General features: G+C 37.4%; 1 long non-coding RNA gene across 1 annotated transcript; it reads left to right on the forward strand.

The window, feature by feature from the left end:
* The first annotated feature begins 3909 nt into the window (after positions 1-3909).
* Positions 3910-4839, forward strand: LOC131181661 (uncharacterized). The gene is made up of 2 exons (XR_009150156.1): positions 3910-4009; positions 4633-4839. It is a non-coding gene; the product is annotated as an uncharacterized LOC131181661 (long non-coding RNA).
* Positions 4840-16875: the final 12036 nt, after the last annotated feature.

A 16875-nucleotide genomic window follows, 5' to 3' on the forward strand; every position in this document is an offset into this window, starting at 1 on the left:
TGGTGGTCTAGTAATTGAGTAGCCTTTAGCAAGTGGTGCGGGTATACCGGCAGTGTTGCTAGATGAACCAGCCATTGGGGATCACTCCAAGGTTGTGGCACCTTGAGCAAGAGAGACTAGCTCTGATACCAATTTGTTGTCCCAAAATAGTCCAAGAGGGGGGTGAATTGGACTTTACAATTTTTTGGCCCTTGCTTGTAGCTTAATGAAAAATTGTGGCTTTGTTCAACTAGGTGCTCATTTATATATATTGTGAAAATGATATATGTTTCAATAATGTGTCCTTAAAATTCAGTTCAAGCTTCAATCAATATTTATAGCAATTTTTGACATAACATGCATCACAAGATTTTCAACCAATTTCTCAACCTACTTAATATATCTTCAAGTATATCAACTCAATCTATTCAATCAATCATTCACTATCATGCATAGAAATTAAATTACATAAAAGTAAGGAGATTAAGGTTAGAGAGATCAAACACAATGATTTTTATAGTGGTTCGGCTTAACTAGCCTACATCCACTCTCTCAAAGAACCCTCTTTGAGTCTTCTCTTCACTATTTGCTCTTTTAAAGGCAAGAGACCAAAAGCCCTTTACAACTTTTTCAACACCAAGCTTTTACCAAGGTAGCTTGAATCCTTGACAAGTGCTATCTCAAGCACTCACACTCTCAAGCTTCAATAGGTGCTTGTACAACCTCTCTTAAATGCAATTTAATGTTTTAACACTCACTCTCACTTAATACAAATCAAACTATAAAGAAGAGATGAGTTGATTTGCCAATGGTAGCTCAAAGACTTTAAAGCTCTTGAATGAAAGCAATAAATGAAAAATCAAGATTGGAGTGCAAATGTAGGCTTTCATCAAGTGTAAAATGAAGTAAAAAAAGGTGTATTTATAGTCCCAAATCATTTTAAACCGTTTAAAACCTTTTTGGAACGTTATACACTCTGTTCTAGGCAAAATAACCATTATTTTGTCTTTTTATGCGAAGTTGAGCAACTCTAATCATTTAACAAACTAATGAAATTTTGGTGACAGTAGTAAACTAGATAGCAAACTGATATTTTAGCAAACACAGTAGCAAACTAATATTTTAGCAAACAAGTTAGCAAACTAATTTACCAGTTGCTTGTCTCAAATTGTAATATTTAAAAAATCTTATTTAGACCTTAAAAAATATATATATTCCAATAGTAGTATATAAGGTCATGATGAGAGAAAATTTTATAAAATAATTAAAAGAAAAAATTTAATTTTGAGCTCCATTTGACTAAACTTTCATCTATTCTTTTTACACAAGTCCTAAGACTTAATTTCTAACTCTATGACTTTCATACCTTTACTTTGAGTCTTGGCTTTCATAATCTTGTTCTTTCTCATATTGGATTTGTCTTGAGATGCCTTTGAGTATTCTTCCTCCTTAGATTCAACTTCAAAGATTCTTTATGAATGAGATAAAGAATCTACACATCACTTTAAAGTTGAGTTAGATAGATTCTATTTGAGTTTTGTTATCATCAAAATCAATGCTCATTTTGAGCTACACGGGGTCAATAAGATATAAATAAGATAGAATGGCGAGTCTCATGTAACACCCCCGTTGCATAGCCTGGTATATTTCACTGTTTCGGCGACCGGTATCGGTCTGAATAATTAAGGAAATTAGAATCCCGTTTAAGACAACTTGAGAAGCCATAAACATAAATAATTAGTAATGTTTAATTAGTTAACTACAAATAAGAAAAATAGAACATAAGAGGTTAAATGAGCTGAGAGTCACAGCGATGAGTGACCTCCTCGGGAATGACTGCGAAGTCGTTTTAAACTCAAATTTTGAACCGTAAAAAGTGACGCTGCGGTCCTTAGGACCCTTATGAACACAGTGAAAAAGAGAAAATCACGAAAAAGAACTGTTAAGCCAGTCAAATAATTAGGTCAGGGAGCCGGAAGAAATATTGGATTATTTGCAAACCGGGATGAACCGGCGAGGGGCAATTTGGTCAATTGACCCCGAGAGCTGACTCCTGACCTAACTGTCAAATAAAATCGGAGAAAAGAAAATTTCAGAATCGAGAATTAAATTAAAGAACTAATAGAAAAAAAATAAATAGAAAAAAAAAAGAGAAAAGGAAAGAGGTTGGAAAAGTCAAAAGTTATGACATCATGCATGATGTCATAATTAAATTAATAAATTGAATTAATTAATTTGGGTTTAGGGGTCTTCCATAAGCAAAAAACGTGTAAAAGGAAAACAAAGGAAAAAAATTAGGATTTTCTTCTTCTTCACCTCTCTCTTTGCCACCCATTTTCCCCAAAATCCTCCATGAATGGTTCTTCATTTAAGCTTACATTTAAGCTAAATTTTCTTCACTTAACCTTCTTAACTTCCTTAAATACCTCACTAGAACCTTTAATCTCAACTTAAGCACAAGAAAGAAAGAGGAAAGAAAGAGAACAATTGAAGGCTTGGCATTTAAATTGAGGTTAGTATGCTAAACTCTTTATTTATCCATTCAAATGCATGTTTAGGTAATTAAGTGAGCTTAGAACTTGATTTAAATGAAACAAATATGGGGGAAGAATTAAACTGAATTTTTGGGCAGCTTGAGAGGAGTATGGTTTGCATGAATATGATGCAATTAAATGAGTTTAGAAACCTTACTTAGTTAAATGATTAACATTAAAATCATTAGAAGTAGTTAAATGCAAGAGTTAGTGAAATTAGGGTTTCAATGCTAGGGTTTATGAACCAAAAATTGGAGAAATGCATAAATGGCATGTTTAACCTATTGTGAAATGAAATAATGGTCAATTATGACCAAATAAGTTGTGTGGGAATGGTAGGAAATTAAGCCAAATTCGTAGGTCAATGGTCATGCTGCTGGCAGCATGACCAAACCTACTTTGAAGGACCAAAACTCAAATTTTACAAGCCTAATGGATATGCCACCAATTGGAGATGAAAATAGACATAAAAGAGCACAATTTTCATTAAGGAATCATGGCCAAAAACTGACCAAAACTTGGTGAAACAATTGACCAAAGTGAAGTGATAGCAGGCTGCCACTGCACTAAATTGACCAAATGAACAGTAACTGTTCATTTGGTCATAACTCGAGTTAGACAGGTCAAATTGACCTGAAATTTGGCCAGGGGTTAGAGGGCATATAGATCTAAAACTTTCATGAAGAACATCACCCCAAATTATGCCATTAACCCATCCAGATTATTGAGCAAAGTTAGGCTACCAAACCTGCAACTCTGCAGAGTTTTCATTGAGCAGCAATGTTTGGATGGCTATAACTCCCTCTAGAAAACTCGGATTTAGGCGATTCTTGAACCGATGGAAACCTAAGACATAGTAGAACATTTCATATGAAGAAAGTTAGACCAAATTATGAACTTAACTTGATCAAATTATTGACCAAAGTTGGATCAAAATCTGCCAGAACCCAAAAGTGCAGTATGAACAGTGCACGTGAACAGTAAACTTATTTTGGCCATAACTTGAGCTACAAAACTCCGATTGAGGTGATCCAAAAATGAGAATACACTTAAGACAGTAAGGAACATTTTCTATGAAGGAAGTTTTGTCAAATTCCAACAGTAGACCGACCAATGAAACAGTGCAACTTCGGAGAACCAAAACCGAAAATTGGCAATTTTGCCAAAATGACCAAAGTTTTAAACAAATGACCAAAACCAACAAGTTTGGTGATCAAAATGTGGTATGTGGGTGAAGTTGGAGTTCCCATACCCATTAAACCTTAGAAAGTCAATAATTTGACTTAAATAGTGCAGTGAATAGTAACCCGAAACACAAAAATTTCGAGAACGTCGAATTTAACACGTTAGAGCTAGGTAAATGTGAAGTTAAGTTTATTTTGGATTTATTTTAAGTTTTAGTACTGAAACATTGGAAAATTTCGTGTTTCAGTGGAAAAGAATACCGGGACAGAACCCGAGGAGTCGAGTCAAGGCCAACAGGCGACTCGTTTGAGGTTTGTGCACAACATATACTTTTATAATCATCTTTTGCATATCGTTTTGAATAATATGAAATGTTGGATTAAGGTATTCTTATGATGTTTGATCTAAATTGTTGAAAGTTATTATGTATATTTGAAAAGACAATGTTTAGCAAATTGTTAAGATAAGTTTTGAAACCACAGTGTCATGACCACATATTTGAACACCTCACTAGCACGACTAGTGGGGGTAATTAGTTTTGAATTTTGATTCCTTCTCTGGAGAAGTGTTGAGGTGTGCCAGTAGAAGAGGATGTGAATGGATATCCATATATTTGAGCTAGCTAGCCTTGTGATATGATTTCTCTTTAGCCTCTGGCTATTGAGATTCATGTGATTTCTCTTTAGCCTCTGGCTATTGAGATTCTATTTGTTTCGAATGGCATGATCTAACTGTGGGTTTTATGAAATGTGTTTTGATACCTTGAAATGAACTTGGTTTACATGTAAAATCTTACCATGCATGATTGTATTTAATTTTCATGTTTAGCCAAATTTTTGAATGAATGTGCTTTAAGTTTTGCATAAAGATTATTTTAGTATATTGTGCACCACTGAGTCCTAGTACTCAGCGATAGCTTTTATTGCTGTCGCAGATACAGAGACTAGAGGAGCAGCAGACTGAGCTGCTGAAGTGTGTGAAGTCATCAGCTTGAAGCCTTCGGGTATAATTTATACCCTAACTGTAAATACTTCTTTTGATGTATATATTGCACATAAATGTATGGACATGTAAAAATGGGTCTTGAGCAGCTTGTACACAAATTTGTATGAAGTTTGTAATAAAGTTTAGTTTATGTTTCTTTTGATATAAATTTGTAAGGTTGTGTATAAAGTATTTTGTTTTTAATGAAATATGAATGATATTGATTGACAGTATTTTGAGAACTATTGAACTTGTGAATTTTTAGAAATTGACTGAGTTTGATTGTGAAACCGAAGTAGTGGTTGAGAAAAACTTTTAGAAGTGCTTTTTTATAGGTATTCGAAGAACGGTTTTCTCAAAATACAGAGGAAACTCTGTCAAAATTTTTATAAAAATTGCGGAAAACTAAAATGGCCAAAAATATTAATTATTTTTAATTTCAACTAAATGTTTTTAATACTTATTAGAAATGCTCACCACTTGTCAAAGATAAGAAAATTGTTTTAAAATCCCTTGTAGAGTACTTAATGAATTATCGGTAGGTGAAGTTCGGTAGTTCATTAGGTATTCTACGGGATCATGTTATGCCTTACCGAGGGGTAAGGTGTGACATGTTTTAGTGGTATCAGAGCAAATTTTTGAAGTATGTTTTAACCTATGAATTTGTGTCTTTTCTTTGTTAAGTACAACTGCTCAATGTCCATAATTGTTACATACAGTGCATTACATCATGAATATGAACTAACGGAGGGAAATCTCCTTGTGTTACTTGTTCAGGAGATACCCTACTCCAGACTGTTATGGAAGAAGGGATCGCTCAGTTGAGCAGTCTGTTGAAGCTGAGGCACAAGAGGAAGCCCCAGCTTTGCAGAATGTTAGTGGGTCAGCAGCACCAGCCCCACAAATGCCGCAGTTCCCTGCACAGTTCACACAGCAGATGGCTGCGATGTTTCAACAAATGGCTGGGGGTATGCCTGTTCAAGCTCCACCTCAGACACTTGTGGCACAACCACTGCCTCCAGCTAGACAGTTTGATAAATTACTAAAGTATGTGGCTGCAGAATTTAAGGGTATAGTGGACCCTTTAGAGGCAGAGCAATGGCTTAAAAGAATGGATAGAGTGTTTAAGAAACTGCACTGCCAAGATGAGCTGAAGTTGGAATATTCTGTGTCGTTACTGCAAGGGGATGCGTATGATTGGTGGAAGACCATCCCCCACAGCTTGGCTGAACCACGATCTTGACACAGGATGACTTCATCGAGAGTTCGCATAAATACATCCTGGATGCATATGTTGATCGAAGCGCAAGAATTTTTGAGTTTGAAACAAGGGAACCGAATCAGAGCAGTATGAAAGAGATTTCTCAAGGCTAAGCCACTATGCTGGAAGCTTAGTCTCCACCCCCAGAGACAGATGCAAGAGGTTTGAGTCCGGGCTAAGGCAGAGTCTGAGAATGCAAGTTGTGGGTTTCAGACATCAGAATTTTTCTGAATTGATCTCACAAGCCTTGGAATTAGAAAGGATAGAATCGGAAGGGGCAGTGAGGAAGGGTTCACAAGAGAAATCAGAAAAAGACAAGGGGGAAAAATCAGTTGAACAGAGTTCTGGTGCTACCTCTGGAAAGAGAAAGAAGTTTAGTGGATCCAGCAGGGGTCGAGGTGGAAGATTTAGTAGGGGCTGATTCTCCGGACAGAGACCCCCTAGGTCAGTGTGATCAGCAGGGTTCACACCTGCCCCGTGAGACTTGTGGTAAGATTCATGGGGGGGAATGTTATTGGGCCACTGGAGCTCGCTTTAATCTGGAGGCAAGGGTCCTTAAGCAAGAGAAAGTACTAGTGCTCCGATATAAGGTCCACTCCTACTACGCCGAGGATCTATTGCAGTCCTGCTCCCAGAGGTTCACAGTCAGTTGGCAGAGGAAGAGGCAGAGGTAGAGGCACTGCTTCAGGCAGTCAAGGCACAGTTGGTCAGTCAGGACAAGGAAGTGCTTCGACCAGAATCTACACTATGAGACAGCGAGAAGAGGCTGAGACTTCTGATGTGGTAGCTGGTACATTCTCTATCTCTGATCAAGATGTGTTTGTGTTGTTTGATCCGGGTTCAACCCATTCATATGTTAGTGCTAGCATAGTTAATTCACTTGCTGTTCCATGTGTGCAAATGGATTTTGAAGTGCTAGTAACTAGTCCGTTAGGACAAGAGGTCCGGGTCAACAGAATTTATAGAGACTGTCCTTTGGTGATCCAAGGACATGTTTTCTCGTCAGACTTGATTGAAATGCCCTTTAGAGAGTATGATATTATCTTGGGCATGGATTGGTTAGCCAGGCATCATGTCACGATTGACTGTAGACTGAAGACAGTCACTTTTGGTCTCCCTTTGTACGGTGATGTGGTAATACACGGGGAGAGGCATTTACTACCATCAAACATCATTTCGGCTGCACTAGCCAGAAGAATGATCAGAAAGGGGTGTGAAGCATACTTAGCACATGTTATAGATACCCAAGTGGGGAGTCCAGCACTAAGGGACATCCCTACTGTATGTGATTTTCCGGATGTGTTTCCTGATGAATTACCAGGATTACCTCCAGAAAGAGAAGTGCAGTTTGAAATTGATGTTATGCCTGGTGTGGACCCAATCTCCATAACGCCATATAGAATGGCACCTGTAGAATTAAAAGAGTTAAAAGTACAGTTGCAGGAGTTGCTTGACAAGGGCTTTATCCGCCCTAGTGTGTCACCTTGGGGAGCGCCAGTGTTGTTCATAAAGAAGAAGGATGGCACTCTCCGGTTATGCATTGATTACCGATAGTTGAATAAGGTGACGATAAAGAATAGATATCCATTGCCCCGCATTGATGACTTGTTTGATCAGTTGAGGGGTGCAGCTGTGTTCTCCAAAATTGACCTGAGATCAGGTTATTATCAGCTGAAAGTACAAGAGCAAAGTATTCCTAAAACTGCCTTCAGAACCCGCTATGGCCATTATGAGTTCCTAGTTATGCCATTCGGGTTAACTAATGCTCCGGCTGCTTTTATGGATCTGATGAACACTATTTTCAGACCATACCTCGACCAGTTTGTTGTAGTATTCATAGATGATATACTGGTCTATTCGAGGAATGCAGAAGAGCATGATAGACATCTGCGGATTGTACTGCAGACTTTGAGGGAGAAACAACTATATGCCAAATTGTCAAAGTGTGAATTTCGGCTGAAAGAAATATCTTTCTTGGGGCATGTAGTATCAGAAGAGGGCATCAAGGTAGATCTAAGTAAGATTGAAGCTGTCCTTAATTGGAGGCCACCCAGAAATATCACAGAGATTTGCAGTTTTCTGGGTTTAGCTGGATACTACCATAGATTTGTGAAGGGATTCTCCATGTTGGCATCTCCATTGACCAAGCTGCTTAGAAAAGATGTAAAATTTCAGTGGACGGATAAATGTCAGTAGAGTTTTGGTGAATTGAAGAGATGTTTGACTGAAGCTCCAGTCCTTACTTTACCTACTCCAGGTAAAGAATATACAGTATATAGTGACGCTTCTCACAATGGGTTAGGTTGTGTGTTGATGCAAGATCGGAATGTCATTGCCTATGCATCACGCCAGCAAAAACCGCATGAGAGGAATTATCCAACACATGATTTGGAGCTTGCAGCCATTGTGTTTGCTCTTAAGATCTGGAGACACTATTTGTATGGGGAAAAGTGTTACATCTACACAGATCATAAGAGTTTAAAGTATTTGGGCACCCAGAAAGAGCTGAATTTGAGACAGAGGAGATGGTTAGAGTTGATAAAAGACTATGATTGTCTGATAGACTATCAGCCAGGGAAAGCTAATGTTGTGGCTGACGCCTTAAGTCGCAAGACTATGGCAAGTCTACGGGTTACTCCTGTGTCTATGGTACATGAGTTGAGGTCATTACATGCCAGCTTAGAGATTAATGATGAGGGGCAGACAGCAGTTGTATGGCATGTACAGCCAGTGTTGATTGATCATATTAGAATGGCTGCTCAGAATGATCAGAAGTATCAGAAGTTGATGGATGAAGTCCAGCAGGGCAAGAAACCAGAATTCTCAATCAGAGATGATGGTCTACTGCTACACCAGGGCAAAATGTGTGTTCCTAATGATGTTGATTTGAGGCAGATCATTTTGAAGGAAGCACATGAGTCTCCTTTTGCCATGCACCACGTGGTTCAAAAATGTATAGAGGGCTAAAGGAGCATTACTGGTGGATGGGTTTAAAAAGAGACGTGGCAGAGTTTGTATCCAAATGCCTAACTTGTCAGCAAGTAAAGGCAGAGCATCAAGTACCCACTGGGTTGTTACATCCACTACCAGTGCCGGAATGGAAATGGGAAAGAATAACAATGGATTTTGTAATGGGACTTCCGCGGACCCAGAAGAGTCATGATGCAGTTTGGGTCATTGTTGACAGACTGACTAAATCTGCTCATTTTCTGCCAGTCCGGATGGACTACAGTTTAGAAAGATTGGCCAAGTTATACATCGATGAGATTGTGAGACTACATGGAGTGCCAGTATCCATCGTGTCAGACAGAGATCCTAGGTTCACTTCTAGATTCTGGGGTAGTCTTCAGAGAGCCCTAGGAACTAGATTGAACTTTAGTACTGCATTCCACCCACACTGTAACACCCTCCCGGTAATCACTCCGTACATTCTACTGTTCCGGTGACCGGTGTCGGTCCGGACAGCTAGAATGTCCGGAAAAATATTTAAACTAAAGTCAGGAACCATAATTAACTCAAATATTAATAAGAAAAATTTAGTAAAAATTTTAGGAATAAAATACAACCAAGTTAAACGAGCCGGTGTCCAAGCGATGGGTAACCGGAGGAAAGTTGCGGTTCTCGCAACGAGGAGCCCTAGACCCGGGAGAAAAATTATAAAATAATTTTTGGGACTCCAGAGAAGGGTAATTGAGGTTCCCATGGCATTAGAATGCCAAGAAAATACCTAGAAAAATTTTTCAATCGGTACAGAAGATTTTGACCCGTTAAGCCAAACAGAGGGCATTTTGGTCATTTCGCCTTCCGAGGTGATTTTTGGCCGACTTGTCCAGTTGAGTAAATAATTAATATAACATTAAATATGAATAAACATTACTAGAAATGAAATTTGAAATGAGTAGTGAAAGAAAAGAAAAGAAAATGCAAAATAATGCAAAAATGACATCATATGAGGTCACTCACTTACTCACCAACCAATCAAAATTAAGCTATCAATTGACTAACAAATAAAAAGACAAAATGAAGACCAAAATAAGAAAGAAAGTGCAGCAGCCACCCTCCCCAAGAGACCAGCCGAAATTCACCTCCATAGCCACCTCCATTCAAGTTTTTTTTTCAAGCTTTAGATCTCCATCATTCCACCATATTTCCCTAACCCCTCTTCATTAAAACTTTACCCCACACCTTAAACAAGCTCTTGGCAGCCAACAAGAGGAAGGAAATTGGAGTTTAGGGCTTTGGAAATTCTACCCAAACAAGGTTAGTGCATATATACATCTAAAGCTTTTTAAATTCTATGTTAGAGACTTGGAATAAGTAGGAATTTGTAACTAAAATGAATGAAATCTATGTCTATCCATGCCCTAAGTTTCAGCAGCCCTATTCAATAAAAAGGAATGAGTGTTTTGATGGACTTAAAGTGGACTAGAGATCAAGATTAAACCATGTATGCATGTGATTATAGAATGAGATAGTTAATTAAAGCATGTTGTAAAAATTCATATGGAAATTAGGGTTTGGAAAGGTGAAAGTGTGACTTGGCTTAGGAAATTGTTAGGGCACATTGTAATGGTCAATTAGTGACCATTTTAGATGTGTTGACCATAAATGGGACAGAAAAATGAGATTGCAAAGTGAGGATTGCAGGCTGCCTAGGACAGCAGCATAGGGACTGAAAATTCAGTCCCTTTGCACTGCCATAACTTGGGCAGTGGTAGTCCAATTGGTGTTTGGCCAATTGGACATGAAACTACGCTTATAATGGCACATTTTTGCTGAAGAAACCATGCCCAAAAGACCAAAGCAAAAGGGTCAAAACTCAGCCACAATCCGGATGCCCTGCACTGAATTCTGCAGAATTTGCCAAATGAACAGTAACTGTTCATTTAGCCATAACTCACTGTAGATTTGGTCAATTGGCCTGAAATTTTTACAGCAACAAGTTAAGACATAGACAAACAACTTTCATGAAGGAACCTACCCCAAATTATGGCCAGAACCCATTCAACCAAGTGACTCAAGTTACTGTTCATGCACTGTAGATATGGTAAATTTCTGCAGAATGCATATCCGGATAGCGTGGGTTTTTGAGCCATATCTGGAGCTACAAAACTCCAAATGGAGTGATTCAAAAAAGGAAATTCAACTAGACAAAATAAGGAACAACTTTCATGTTTTACATTTCCTCAAATTCCAACAGTAACAGTGTCCAATAGAACAGTGAAGTTGACTCACCAAAATTGAAAAATCTGTTTGTGTTGAGTTACACTTTGGAATGGCAAAAACACTTAATGCCAACAAGTTTTAAACACCAAATGTGGTATGTTGGGAGTGCCAAAGTTGATGTACACATTTTTATTCTAAAAGTCAACATTTTTGTTGACCAATGATGAATAGTGACACCAAAAAAGTTGAAATTCACAAATTGACAAATTTAAGAGTTTCAAATGCCCTAGTATACCTAACAAGATTGGTTTGGATAGTTTGGCATGCCAATAGGGTTCACTTAGCGATCGCACATGGCAAAAATGCCATTCTGTAATTTCATGGCTTTTGGCCATTCGACTTTGCATTGAGACTTGGCCTTGTGCACGATATTATTCTGACTTGTTAGCTGTTACATTTGCACCGGAGATGCATATGTGACCGATGGTGTGGCGGCCAGGTACTAGGTACCCAGTGCGGTTACCGTTATCCATCGATGCGTCTAGTGTAGGTTACTTGGGCAACCAAATGAATAAAAGTGAACAACGTTAATGAAACAATGAATATATCAATACCAAACAAAGAAAGCATACACATTCTCCACACATTTATTTTCTTGCTATTTTCTTTTATTATATTATTGCACCACTAAGCATTATTGCTTAGCGCGTTGCTTTTGCCACGCGTAGGTACTGGAGATCCCGATCGCGAGCCCAGTAGACCACAGACTGGGTGAGTCCATCCGGCAGTTCTGCTCAGTGTCCGTGTCACCTCGTCACCTGCAGTGCATTGGTAGGACACTAGATGTCATTTTGTCATTTTGTAATTAAATTTTTATTTCTCATATGTATTTGGGATTTATGTAATGTATTTTGAGCTTATTGTAAATAATAAAGATTTATGGTCATGTATGGTATTAATTTGAGTATTTAATGGTTGTTTATATATGAGAACCCTGAGAAAGGGATGTTTTGAGAAATGAAAAGGTTGTTGAGACCTGAAATTGACAAATTATTGAGATATTGATATTGAGTTTGGTGTTGATATTGGAGTTTGAGATGATGGAATAAAAATATTGGAAGTGTTTTTAACAGTTCAAGAACAGTTTTCTCCATTTTTAGCCAGTACTCATGGATTTTCTTAAAAATTTTCGGAACCTTAAATGAATGATACTTTTGATAAATGGTTTAAATAAATTGTATTTCATAAATTATATGCAAAAGCATTGTCTAAATTAATTGAGGAATATTAGAGTGTGCCTGTACACCAGGTGGCATTACTTACTCGGGTATACTGTACACGGGTAAGGGGTGTCACACACACACAGATGGCCAGTCTGAGAGGGTAATTCAGATTTTGGAGGACATACTACTGGCTTGTGTGATTGAGTTTGAGGGTAGTTGGGATACACACTTGCCTTTGATTGAGTTTGCTTACAACAACAGCTACCAATCAAGCATTGGGATGCCTCCATATGAAGCTTTGTATGGCAGAAAATGTAGAACCCCGTTGTGTTGGGATGACGTGGGTGAAAGAAAAATGATTGGACCCGAAATTGTTCAACAAACTGAAGAGAAAATCAGGGTGATTCGTGATCGACTTAAGACTGCATCAGACCGTCAGAAGTCCTACATTGATCTGAAGAGAAGGGATATTGAGTATGCAGTGGGTGAGAAAGTTTTCCTCAAAGTTTCTTCTTGGAAGAGAATTATGAGATTCGGCAGAAAGGGGAAACTGAGTCCTCGCTTCATTGGGCCATATGAGGTTCTGGAAAGAGTGGGTGCTTTGACATATCGGTTGGCACTACCTCCAGAGTTGGAGAAGATACATAATGTCTTCCATGTGTCCATGTTGAGGAGGTACCGATCAGACCCATCTCATGTACTACCAGTAGAAGAAATAGAAGTACATCCAGACCTCACATATGAAGAAGAACCCATAAAGATTCTGGCTTATGAGGTGAAGCAGCTACGGAATATGCAGATACCGTTGGTAAAAGTGCTGTGGAACCATCATTCGGACCAAGAAGCTACTTGGGAACGAGAGGAGGACATGAGGAGACAACACCCACAGCTGTTCAGAGATTGATACCAGGTAAAAATTTTGAGACGAAATTTATTTAAGGGGGGGAGAATTGTAACACCCCCGTTGCATAGCCTGGTATATTTCACTATTCCGGTGACCGGTATCGGTCTGAATAATTAAGGAAATTAGAATCCCGTTTAAGACAACTTGAGAAGCCATAAACATAAATAATTAGTAATGTTTAATTAGTTAACTACAAATAAGAAAAATAGAACATAAGAGGTTAAATGAGCCGAGAGTCACAGCGATGAGTGACCTCCTCGGGAATGACTGCGAAGTCGTTTTAAACTCAAATTTCGAACCGTAAAAAGTGACGCTGCGGTCCTTAGGACCCTTATGAACACAGTGGAAAAGAGAAAATCACGAAAAAGAACTGTTAAGCCAGTCAAATAATTAGGTCGTGGAGCGGAAGAAATATTGGATTATTTGCAAACCGGATGAACCGCGAGGGCAATTTGGTCAATTGACCTAGAGTGACTCGACCTAATCACAAATAAAATCGGAGAAAAGAAAATTTCGGAATCGAGAATTAAATTAAAGAAGTAATAGAAAAAAAAATAAATAGAAAAAAAATAAATAGAAAAAAAAAAGAGAAAAGGAAAGAGGTTGGAAAAGTCAAAAGTTATGACATCATGCATGATGTCATAACTAAATTAATAAATTGAATTAATTAATTTGGATTTAGGGGTCTTCCATAAGCAAAAAACGTGTAAAAGGAAAACAAAGGAAAAAAATTAGGATTTTCTTCTTCTTCACCTCTCTCTTTGCCACCCCATTTTCCCCAAAATCCTCCATGAATGGTTCTTCATTTAAGCTTATATTTAAGCTAAATTTTCTTCACTTAACCTTCTTAACTTCCTTAAATACCTCACTAGAACCTTTAATCTCAACTTAAGCACAAGAAAGAAAGAGGAAAGAAAGAGAACAATTGAAGGCTTGGCATTTAAATTGAGGTTAGTATGCTAAACTCTTTATTTATCCATTCAAATGCATGTTTAGGTAATTAAGTGAGCTTAGAACTTGATTTAAATGAAACAAATATGGGGGAAGAATTAAACTGAATTTTTGGGCAGCTTGAGAGGAGTATGGTTTGCATGAATATGATGCAATTAAATGAGTTTAGAAACCTTACTTAGTTAAATGATTAACATTAAAATCATTAGAAGTAGTTAAATGCAAGAGTTAGTGAAATTAGGGTTTCAATGCTAGGGTTTATGAACCAAAAATTGGAGAAATGCATAAATGGCATGTTGAACCTATTTTGAAATGAAATAATGGTCAATTATGACCAAATAAGTTGTGTGGGAATGGTAGGAAAATAAGCCAAATTCGTAGGTCAATGGTCATGCTGCTGGCAGCATGACCAAACCTACTTTGAAGGATGAAAACTCAAATTTTACAAGCCTAATGGATATGCCACCAATTGGAGATGAAAATAGACATAAAAGAGCACAATTTTCATTAAGGAACCATGGCCAAAAACTGACCAAAACTTGGTGAAACAATTGACCAAAGTGAAGTGATAGCAGGCTGCCACTGCACTAAATTGACCAAATGAACAGTAACTGTTCATTTGGTCATAACTCGAGATAGACAGGTCAAATTGACCTGAAATTTGGCCAGGGGTTAGAGGGCATATAGATCTAAAACTTTCATGAAGAACATCACCCCAAATTATGCCATTAACCCATCCAGAATATTGAGCAAATTTAGGCTACCAAACCTGCAACTCTGCAGAGTTTTCATTGAGCAGCAATGTTTGGATGGCTATAACTCCCTCTAGAAAACTCGGATTTAGGCGATTCTTGAACCGATGGAAACCTAAGACACAGTAGAACATTTCATATGAAGAATGTTAGACCAAATTATGAACTTAACTTGATCAAATTATTGACCAAAGTTGGATCAAAATCTGCCAGAACCCAAAAGTGCAGTATGAACAGTGCACGTGAACAGTAAAATTATTTTGGCCATAACTTGAGCTACAAAACTCCGATTGAGGTGATCCAAAAATGAGAATACACTTAAGACAGTAAGGAACATTTTCTATGAAGGAAGTTTTGTCAAATTCCAACAGTAGACCGACCAATAAAACAGTGCAACTTCGGAGAACCAAAACCGAAAATTGGCAATTTTGCCAAAATGACCAAAGTTTTAAACAAATGACAAAAACCAACAAGTTTGGTGATCAAAATGTGGTATGTGGGTGAAGTTGGAGTTCCCATATCCATTAAACCTTAGAAAGTCAATAATTTGACTTAAATAGTGCAGTGAATAGTAACCCAAAACACAAAAATTTCGAGAACGTCAAATTTAACACGTTAGAGCTAGGTAAATGTGAAGTTAAGTTTATTTTGGATTTATTTTAAGTTTTAGTACTGAAACATTGGAAAATTTCGTGTTTCAGTGGAAAAGAATACCGGGACAGAACCCGAGGAGTCGAGTCAAGGCCAACAGGCGACTCGTTTGAGGTTTGTGCACAACATATACTTTTATAATCATCTTTTGCATATCGTTTTGAATAATATGAAATGTTGGATTAAGGTATTCTTATGATGTTTGATCTAAATTGTTGAAAGTTATTATGTATATTTGAAAAGAAAATGTTTAGCAAATTGTTAAGATAAGTTTTGAAACCACAGTGTCATGACCACATATTTGAACACCTCACTAGCACGACTAGTGGGGGTAATTAGTTTTGAATTTTGATTCCTTCTCTGGAGAAGTGTTGAGGTGTGCCAGTAGAAGAGGATGTGAATGGATATCCATATATTTGAGCTAGCTAGCCTTGTGATATGATTTCTCTTTAGCCTCTGGCTATTTAGATTCATGTGATTTGTCTTTAGCCTCTGGCTATTGAGATTCTATTTGTTTCGAATGGCATGATCTAACTGTGGGTTTTATGAAATGTGTTTTGATACCTTGAAATGAACTTGGTTTACATGTAAAATCTTACCATGCATGATTGTATTTAATTTTCATGTTTAGCCAAATTTTTGAATGAATGTGCTTTAAGTTTTGCATAAAGATTATTTTAGTATATTGTGCACCACTGAGTCCTAGTACTCAGCAATAGCTTTTATTGCTGTCGCAGATACAGAGACTAGAGGAGCAACAGACTGAGCTACTGAAGTGTGTGAAGTCATCAGCTTGAAACCTTCGGGTATAATTTATACCCTAACTATAAATACTTCTTTTGATGTATATATTGCACATAAATGTATGGACATGTAAAAATGGGTCTTGAGCAGCTTGTACACAAATTTGTATGAAGTTTGTAATAAAGTTTAGTTTATGTTTCTTTTGATATAAATTTGTAAGGTTATGTATAAAGTATTTTGTTTTTAATGAAGTATGAATGATATTGATTGACAGTATTTTGAGAACTATTGAACTTGTGAATTTTGAGAAATTGACTGAGTTTGATTGTGAAACCGAAGTAGTGGTTGAGAAAAACTTTTAGAAGTGCTTTTTTACAGGTATTCGAAGAACGGTTTTCTCAAAATACAGAGGAAACTCTGTCAAAATTTTTATAAAAATTGCGGAAAACTAAAATGGCCAAAAATATTAATTAGTTTTAATTTCAACTAAATGTTTTTAATACTTATTAGAAATGCTCACCACTTGTCAAAGATAAGAAAA

This window comes from Hevea brasiliensis, chromosome 7 (assembly GCF_030052815.1).
Source record: "Hevea brasiliensis isolate MT/VB/25A 57/8 chromosome 7, ASM3005281v1, whole genome shotgun sequence".
NCBI classification, from domain to species: Eukaryota; Viridiplantae; Streptophyta; class Magnoliopsida; order Malpighiales; family Euphorbiaceae; genus Hevea; species Hevea brasiliensis.